The following is an 8,588-nucleotide window of genomic DNA, read 5'->3' on the forward strand; positions in this document are numbered from 1 at the left end:
GTAACCAATGGCACCCCATACCATCACGCCGGGTAATAAACCAGTATGGCAAAGACGAATACACGCTTCCAATGTGCGTTCACCGCGATGTCACCAAACACGGATTCGACCCTTCATGATGCTGTAAACAGAACCTGGATTCATCCGAAAAGATGACGTTTTGCCATTCGTGTACTCAGGTTCGTCGTTGAGTACACCATCGCAGGCGCTCCTGTCTGTGATGCAGCGTCAAGGGTAACCGCAGCCATGGTCTCCGAGCTGATAGTCCATGCTGCTGCAAACTTCGTCGAACTGTTCGTGCAGATGGTTGTTGTCTTGCAAACGTCCCCATCTGTTGACTCAAGGATCGAGATGTCACTGCACGATCCGTTACAGCCATGCGGATAAGTTGCCTGTCATCTCGACTGCTAGCGATACGAGGCCGTTGGGATCCAGCACGGCATTCCGTATTACCCTCCTGAACCCACCGATTCCATATTCTGCTAACAGTCATTGGATCTCTACCAACGTGAGGAGCAATGTCGCGATACGATAAACCGCAATCGCGATAGGCTACAATCCGACATTTATCAAAATCGGAAACGTGATGGTACGCATTTCTCCTCCTTACACGAGGCATCACAACAACGCTTCACCGGCGCCAAACTTGTGTGAATGCTCTGAAAAGTTAATCATTTGCATAACACAGCATCTTCTTCCCGTCGGTAAAATTTCGTGTCTGTAGCACGTCATCTTCGTGGTGTAGCAATTTCAATGGCCAGTAGTGTATTTTACATGCAAATTTTTTTTTTTTTTTTTTTTTTTTTTTTTTTTTTTTTTTTTTTTTTTTTTTTTTTTTTGGGGGGGGGACGCACGGTTAATTTGCAAGTGGTTTGTCACTTGAATGGTCGAATGGTCTTGAAACACGGCTTACGTTTACATAAACCTTTGTCACCGTTCACAAAATTTTGTTTTGCTGACTTATTTGGTGTCACGAATTTTAACATAGCGAGTATCTGCAGGCGATAATTTGGAAGACGACACGATAATTAGGGTTCGTTACGGATGGAAATCCGACTGGTTCATTGGCGGGCGAGGCGCTTAGGGAGAATAGCATTGGCGCCCTGTGGTGAAAGGATGAATGTTTGTTTACTTCCGTCCAGTGGTGACGACCCGTGGATTCACGTGCCTCGTACCGATCAGCAGATGTAATATAAATTACAACAGAAGTAACAAATTTTGATGAAAGCTTATCATAGGGATGTTCATGCCCAAACACACTTGTTATATTGCTCACTTCTGAACTGAGACACACAACACAAGACTTCGCCGAGCTGTCGAAGAGCCACTATTGTTAGATCGCTGAGATTGGCAGCAAACGTAAACAGAACACAATCGACAGGAGACGTTCCGAGTTGTGCCGACGTTACACGATAGTACTAACAGACAGTTGGACTATTTTCTGCAACAAACTGTAGAGAACAAGTAACACTGAACAGGCTTTAAAACAAAAAAAAAAAAAAAAAACAAAAAATGCCGGCCGGAGTAGCCGTGCGGTTCTAGGCGCTACAGTCTGGAGCCGAGCGACCGCTACGGTCGCAAGTTCGAATCCTGCCTCGGGCATGGCTGTGTGTGATGTCCTTAGGTTAGTTAGGTTTAATTAGTTCTAAGTTCTAGGCGACTGATGACCTCAGAAGTTAAGTCGCATAGTGCTCAGAGCCATTTGAACCATTTTTTTTTTTTAAAAAACAAAAATAGAAATTAATAGTTTGCATAACTGATCGAAGAGATAATAGATTATATACGATTAATTGACATGAAAGAAATATCGGTAAATCTATAATCGATTACAAGAATATTTACGATTAATCAATTAATTAAAATTAATTGCTCATTACTAATAACGAAGAGTTGTCGCGAGATCTAGTTACCAGTTGTTATTTTTGAACATGACGTTCGGTTGATCAATCAGAATCCTATGTTGGTTATAGGATCTGGTGAAATTACGAACTAATGTTGCTAATTTAGCTTCGGCAGGGTCCACGGCCGTGATATACTTCTTGAAGTAGAATAAATTCCCTGAAACTAATGTTATTGATTTCCATTTTATTTTTATCTTGTATACTCTGACGTTTCACCTGTGTAACCACTTTCCAGCAAAATGTTTAAGCCATTTGCTGCATACGTTTTGCATGAAGTCATATAATTTCATGAGTTTTCCGTGGTTGGCCGAGCGTGAGAGCTGTTCCTGTGATGTTGGCTTGTCAAGCGAGGCCAACCACGGACGACTCGTGGAGTTATATGACTGTAGCCCAAAACGTATGTAGCTAACGGGCTAAACATTTTGCTTGAAAATGGCTTTGCAGCCCAGATGGCGCAGTACACAAAACAAAAGTAAAATGTAAATGAACAAGAGTCAACGCTGGAAACGTATTGAGCCGTGGTCGGCTCACGTTAATGCCGTTTTCCCTTTTGGGCATTTTGTCACCATCGAGTGGCGTGTTATCCCTCCCTCAGTTACTATCTGAACGAGTTGCTCACTTGCCTCCGTCAGTGGTAGCAGCAGCAGCATTTATCGATACTAGTGCTGCTGTAACTTCTTTGGTGTGGCAGCTATATTTCCGTGTCGTGGTATGTGCGTGGCAGTTGGTCGGTTGCGGCGGAGCAGCGAGGAAGTCTGCGGCTTGGGATCAGTCTGGGGCCGCTGGCGGCGTGCACGTACGGTCGGAGTTGTGTGGCAGTAGCTGCGAGAACTGCTAAAAAGTTCGTTGTCCACCGATATACTGGAATCGAGTAAGCAGTGAACCTGTTATGAAAGCTCAACCGTTGTGACATCTCTTCGTTGATTGCTGGTTATTGCGTCCTGGGCTGTCCCCGCAAGCAGCAAAGTGATGGTGTGTTGGAGTCGGCAAATTTTGTAGCCGTCTCCCTGTATGGTGTTTAACCTTTGAAATGATTACAATTTATTACTGAAGCGCACCAGCGGTATCTTCTGCCTTATGGCCGTTAACGTTCCGGTTACCTACCCTGGACGTTAGTGTAGTTTTGCGGCAGTGTGTTTTCCCCGCCGTGTTGATGCTGTCCGGCACGGCGTATAGTTCGACAGCTTGGCGTTGTTCTCTTTTCTCTTTGAGTGTTTATTGTGCCTTGACTGTGTTTATACGCCAGGTATTATTACGACATAATCCTGCTGCGATCCTCGTCTTCGCTGATACTTTTGGTTGTCGTGCTGTTTGTCGAGTGGAAGGGAATTGATTAGGCGGTTGGTTGGTTTGTCAGCCGTCCGTAGGTTGTGCTGCAACCCGATTTTAAGCTTGGCTGCCTGTCTCACCTAAACTGTGATTAGAGTTTCCTCCCCAAGCCGAACCTTGAAACACTTCTGAGCACCACTGTTTGTTGTTTGTGGTTATTTTATTTGGTCGCAGGTACTGTGCCAGGCCTTCAGCCATGTAATAATATTGTCTGTTTTGTATTTAGTATATGGCCTTCAGCCGAACTTCATAACAACTTAAGATTAGGCCTTCAGCCGTGTTTAATTGAAAATTCTTGTTGCTCTATATTTAGGCTTTCAGCCGCATGTGTTTCAGAATCTGTGGTTTTAATATGTAAATCCTTGTCTGTATGGTTTCTCTTTAATTATCTTGAATTCTTGAAACGGCCTTCAGCCGTGTTCTGTAAATGTTTATCTTAAGGTTGTCTTTAATTATTCTTGAGTAATTGTTGGGGCCTTCAGCCGACAAGATAGTTCAAGTTTTCTTAAGATGTTTTTCTGTTGTACTGTGTAAAAGCTTATCTTTAAAGTCTCTCTTTTTATTATAGAAGGAAAATTTTTTTAGTTGGGCTTTCAGCCGAAGAATTAACTTGAATTTTCCTTAATACGGCCTTTAGCCGGAATTGGTAAATGCTTGGCTTTTAAAGAATTTCCTTAGCTGATCTGAAATATTATTTCGGCCTTTAGCCGAGAAGATATTGTAATTTTACTTAAGTAAGGCCACCAGCTGCTACTCTAAATCCTGGTGTTTTAAACGCAATCATTTAAACTTATTCTGCAGAAGTTACCTGGACCCTCAGCGGTGAATTGATCCCTGTTGTTTTAAAGAGAAAACTGTGCATTGGCTTGAGGAATTAAGTTGTATGTGTTCTTGTATAACTAACAGTAATTGATCGTGGCCCCTTTCCACAACCTTATCCGCTCTGTCCTGCGAAACCAGATTTCACTTATTTCCTTTACTAATATCGCTAACTCATCTGGAATGTGCTGTGATGTACTCGTGCTACTTTACTTGTAAGTTGGACAATGAAAATAAGTACATGAAATGCATTCGCAGTTGCAAATACGGACATCCATCAGCTATATGAGGGAATGACGACTGTGAAAATTTCTGCCGTACCGAGACTCGAACCCGGAATTCCCTCTTTAAACGAGCGGTCTCCATAACCGCTTTCGCTATACGTGTACGACTAACCGTCAGACCTGAACTTCCATATGTCGTTATTCCTGCCTCACAGCCTGTACTAGTACACACATTCTGTAATTCCTGTACGAGGGAAGACATTTTAAATGAAAGTCAGTGCCTGGTAGCGGAGAATAAATACGATATGATAGTGCCTGTGTTTTAAGAAGAACGATTCAATGTCCCTTCGGACATGCATGCGTGTCTTAAGGAACGTTGTATTCTTCTGAACAACACAAGCACTGCGATATCGCATAATTAAATCAAGAGTCGAAGGTGGTAGAAACTGAAACTGTTTTCATCTACATCTAAATTTATACTCCGCAAGCCACCCAACGGTGTGTGGCAGAGTGCATTTTACGCGCCAGTGTCATTACCTCTCTTTCCTGTTCCAGTCGCGTATGTTTCGCGGGAAGAACGACTGCCGGAAAGCCTCCATGCGCTCTCGAATCTCTCTAATTTTACATTCGTGATTTCCTCGGGAGGTATAAGTAGGGGGAAGCAATATATTCAATACCTCATCCAGAAACGCACCCTCTCGAAACCTGGATAGCAAGCTACACCGCGATGCAGAGCGCCTCTCTTGCAGAGTCTGCCACTTGAGTTTGCTAAACATCTCCGTAACGCTGTCACGCTTACCAAACAACCCTGTGACGAAACGCGCCGCTCTTCTTTGGATCTTCTCTATCTCCTCTGTCAACCCGATCTGGTACGGATCCCACACTGATGAGCAATACTCAAGTATAGGTCGAACGAGTTTTTTGTAAGCCACCTCCTTTGTTGATGGACTACATTTTCTAAGGACTCTCCCAATGAATCTCAACCTGGCACCCGCCTTACCAACAATTAATCTTATATGATCATTCCACTTCAAATCGTTCCGTACGCATACTCCCAGATATTTTACAGAAGTAACTTCTACCAGTGTTTGTTCCGCTATCACATAATCATACAATAAAGGAACCTTCTTTCAATGTATTCGCAATACATTACATTTGTCTATGTTAAGGGTCAGTTGCCACTCCCTGTACCAAGTGCCTATCCGCTGCAGATCTTCCTGCATTGCGCTACAATTTTCTAATGCTGCAACTTCTCTGTATACTACAGCATCATCCGCGAAAAGCCGCATGGAACTTCCGACACTATCTACTAGGTCATTTATATATATTGTGAAAAGCAATGGTCCCATAACACTCCCCTGTGGCACGTCAGAGGTTACTTTAACGTCTGTAGACGTCTCTCCATTGATAACAACATGCTGTGTTCTGTTTGCTAAAAACTCTTTAATCCAGCCACACAGCTGGTCTGATATTCCGTAGGCTCTTACTTTGTTAATCAGGCGACAGTACGGAACTGTATCGAACGCCTTCCGGAAGTCAAGGAAAATTGCATCTACCTGGGAGCCTGTATCTAATATTTTCTGGGTCTCATGAACAAATAAAGCGAGTTGGGTCTCACACGATCGCTGTTTCCGGAATCCATGTTGATTCCTACAGAGTAGATTCTGGGTTTCCAGAAATGACATGATACGCGAGCAAAAAACATGTTCTAAAATTCTACAACAGATCGATGTCAGAGATAGTTTTGCGCATCTGCTCGACGACTCTTCTTGAAGACTGGGACTACCTGCGCTCTTTTCCAATCATTTGGAACCTTCCGTTCCTCTAGAGACTTGCGGTACACGGCTATTACAAGGGGAGCAAGTTCTTTCGCGTACTCTGTGTAGAATTTAATTACTTTCTAGAGTAGTTTACTGAAAATGTATTCATTTATGTTGCTGCATAGTACAGTCATCTTTGGAAGTCCCTTACATAACACTTGATTCATTATCTGATTATTTAGCAGCTACAACGACGTTATTATATGGATTAACGCCATCTTGGATGTCACGTAGCGCAAATATCGCTTTTATGTAATGTGACGGTGAAACGTGTCTTGGGACGAAGATGACGGAATGTAGTCTCACGCCAGTTTGAGACAAGCGTGCCGAAAATACGTGGAAAGTAGAAAGTGTTTTTACAGAATTATTCAAACACTTCTAGTGTGAGAAAGAAACACAATGATATTTCTTCTTTGTACTGGCAATCAACAGCCGTAGTGATAGCGAAAGGAGCGCAACTTCGACCGATGTTTATACACTCCTGGAAATGGAAAAAAGAACACATTGACACCGGTGTGTCAGATCCACCATACTTGCTCCGGACACTGCGAGAGGGCTGTACAAGCAATGATCACACGCACGGCACAGCGGACACACCAGGAACCGCGGTGTTGGCCGTCGAATGGCGCTAGCTGCGCAGCATTTGTGCACCGCCGCCGTCAGTGTCAGCCAGTTTGCCGTGGCATACGGAGCTCCATCGCAGTCTTTAACACTGGTAGCATGCCGCGACAGCGTGGACGTGAACCGTATGTGCAGTTGACGGACTTTGAGCGAGGGCGTATGGTGGGCATGCGGGAGGCCGGGTGGATGTACTGCCGAATTGCTCAACACGTGGGGCGTGAGGTCTCCACAGTACATCGATGTTGTCGCCAGTGGTCGGCGGAAGGTGCACGTGCCCGTCGACCTGGGACCGGACCGCAGCGACGCACGGATGCACGCCAAGACCGTAGGATCCTACGCAGTGCCGTAGGGGACCGCACCGCCACTTCCCAGCAAATTAGGGACGCTGTTGCTCCTGGGGTATCAGCGAGGACCATTCGCAACCGTCTCCATGAAGCTGGGCTACGGTCCCGCACACCGTTAGGCCGTCTTCCGCTCACGCCCCAACATCGTGCAGCCCGCCTCCAGTGGTGTCGCGACAGGCGTGAATGGAGGGACGAATGGAGACGTGTCGTCTTCAGCGATGAGAGTCGCTTCTGCCTTGGTGCCAATGATGGTCGTATGCGTGTTTGGCGCCGTGCAGGTGAGCGCCACAATCAGGACTGCATACGACCGAGGCACACAGGGCCAACACCCGGCATCATGGTGTGGGGAGCGATCTCCTACACTGGCCGTACACCACTGGTGATCGTCGAGGGGACACTGAATAGTGCACGGTACATCCAAACCGTCATCGAACCCATCGTTCTACCATTCCTAGACTGGCAAGGGAACTTGCTGTTCCAACAGGACAATGCACGTCCGCATGTATCCCGTGCCACCCAACGTGCTCTAGAAGGTGTAAGTCAACTACCCTGGCCAGCAAGATCTCCGGATCTGTCCCCCATTGAGCATGTTTGGGACTGGATGAAGCGTCGTCTCACGCGGTCTGCACGTCCAGCACGAACGCTGGTCCAACTGAGGCGCCAGGTGGAAATGGCATGGCAAGCCGTTCCACAGGACTACATCCAGCATCTCTACGATCGTCTCCATGGGAGAATAGCAGCCTGCATTGCTGCAAAAGGTGGATATACACTGTACTAGTGCCGACATTGTGCATGCTCTGTTGCCTGTGTCTATGTGCCTGTGGTTCTGTCAGTGTGATCATGTGATGTATCTGACCCCAGGAATGTGTCAATAAAGTTTCCCCTTCCTGGGACAATGAATTCACGGTGTTCTTATTTCAATTTCCAGGAGTGTATATGAAGATAGTATCTGTCCTTTCGGACATGTCCGGACGAACAGATACCACCTATATATATATATTCGCTGCAGTTGCACTGTTTGTGCATCCGCACAGAACAAGAAGGTCAAATGGCAGGTGAGCCAAAAGAAACAGTGCCCAAACTCTTACGGGAATCGGCAAAAAGCCGCGAGTAATGAGTATAATGGGCAGGTGCACTATGAATATAGTGCGGGACAAAAAGTTGGGAACGTGGGTCTCGCGGGAGACGTGCCAGAGATAATTCCCTACAGGTGCACTATCGTCTGTGCCCTCGGTGGCTCAGACGGATATAGCGTCTGCCATGTAAGCAGGAGATCCCGGGTTCGAGTCCCGGTCGGGGCACACATTTTCAACTGTCCCCGTTGACTTATATCAACGGCTGTATGCAGCTAGGTGTATTCACTTCCTTATTTCATTCGACAGATGTTGCCCCAAACAGGACGACCGTCTCCCAACTCATAGTAATGGAATTGGTGACTTGCAAGGTCGGTGGGTAACATCATCATTTATTAAGATTCGAACAAGCGAAAAACCGAAAGATCTGTTTCCGATTTGCACCTAACAAATTGGC

General features: G+C 45.7%; 1 non-coding gene across 1 annotated transcript; it reads left to right on the forward strand.

The window, feature by feature from the left end:
• The first annotated feature begins 8,284 nt into the window (after window positions 1-8,284).
• Window positions 8,285-8,359, forward strand: Trnat-ugu. The gene has a single exon. It is a non-coding gene; the product is annotated as a tRNA-Thr (tRNA).
• The last annotated feature ends 229 nt before the right edge of the window (window positions 8,360-8,588 follow it).

This window comes from Schistocerca piceifrons, chromosome 1, assembly GCF_021461385.2.
Source record: "Schistocerca piceifrons isolate TAMUIC-IGC-003096 chromosome 1, iqSchPice1.1, whole genome shotgun sequence".
NCBI lineage: Eukaryota > Metazoa > Arthropoda > Insecta > Orthoptera > Acrididae > Schistocerca > Schistocerca piceifrons.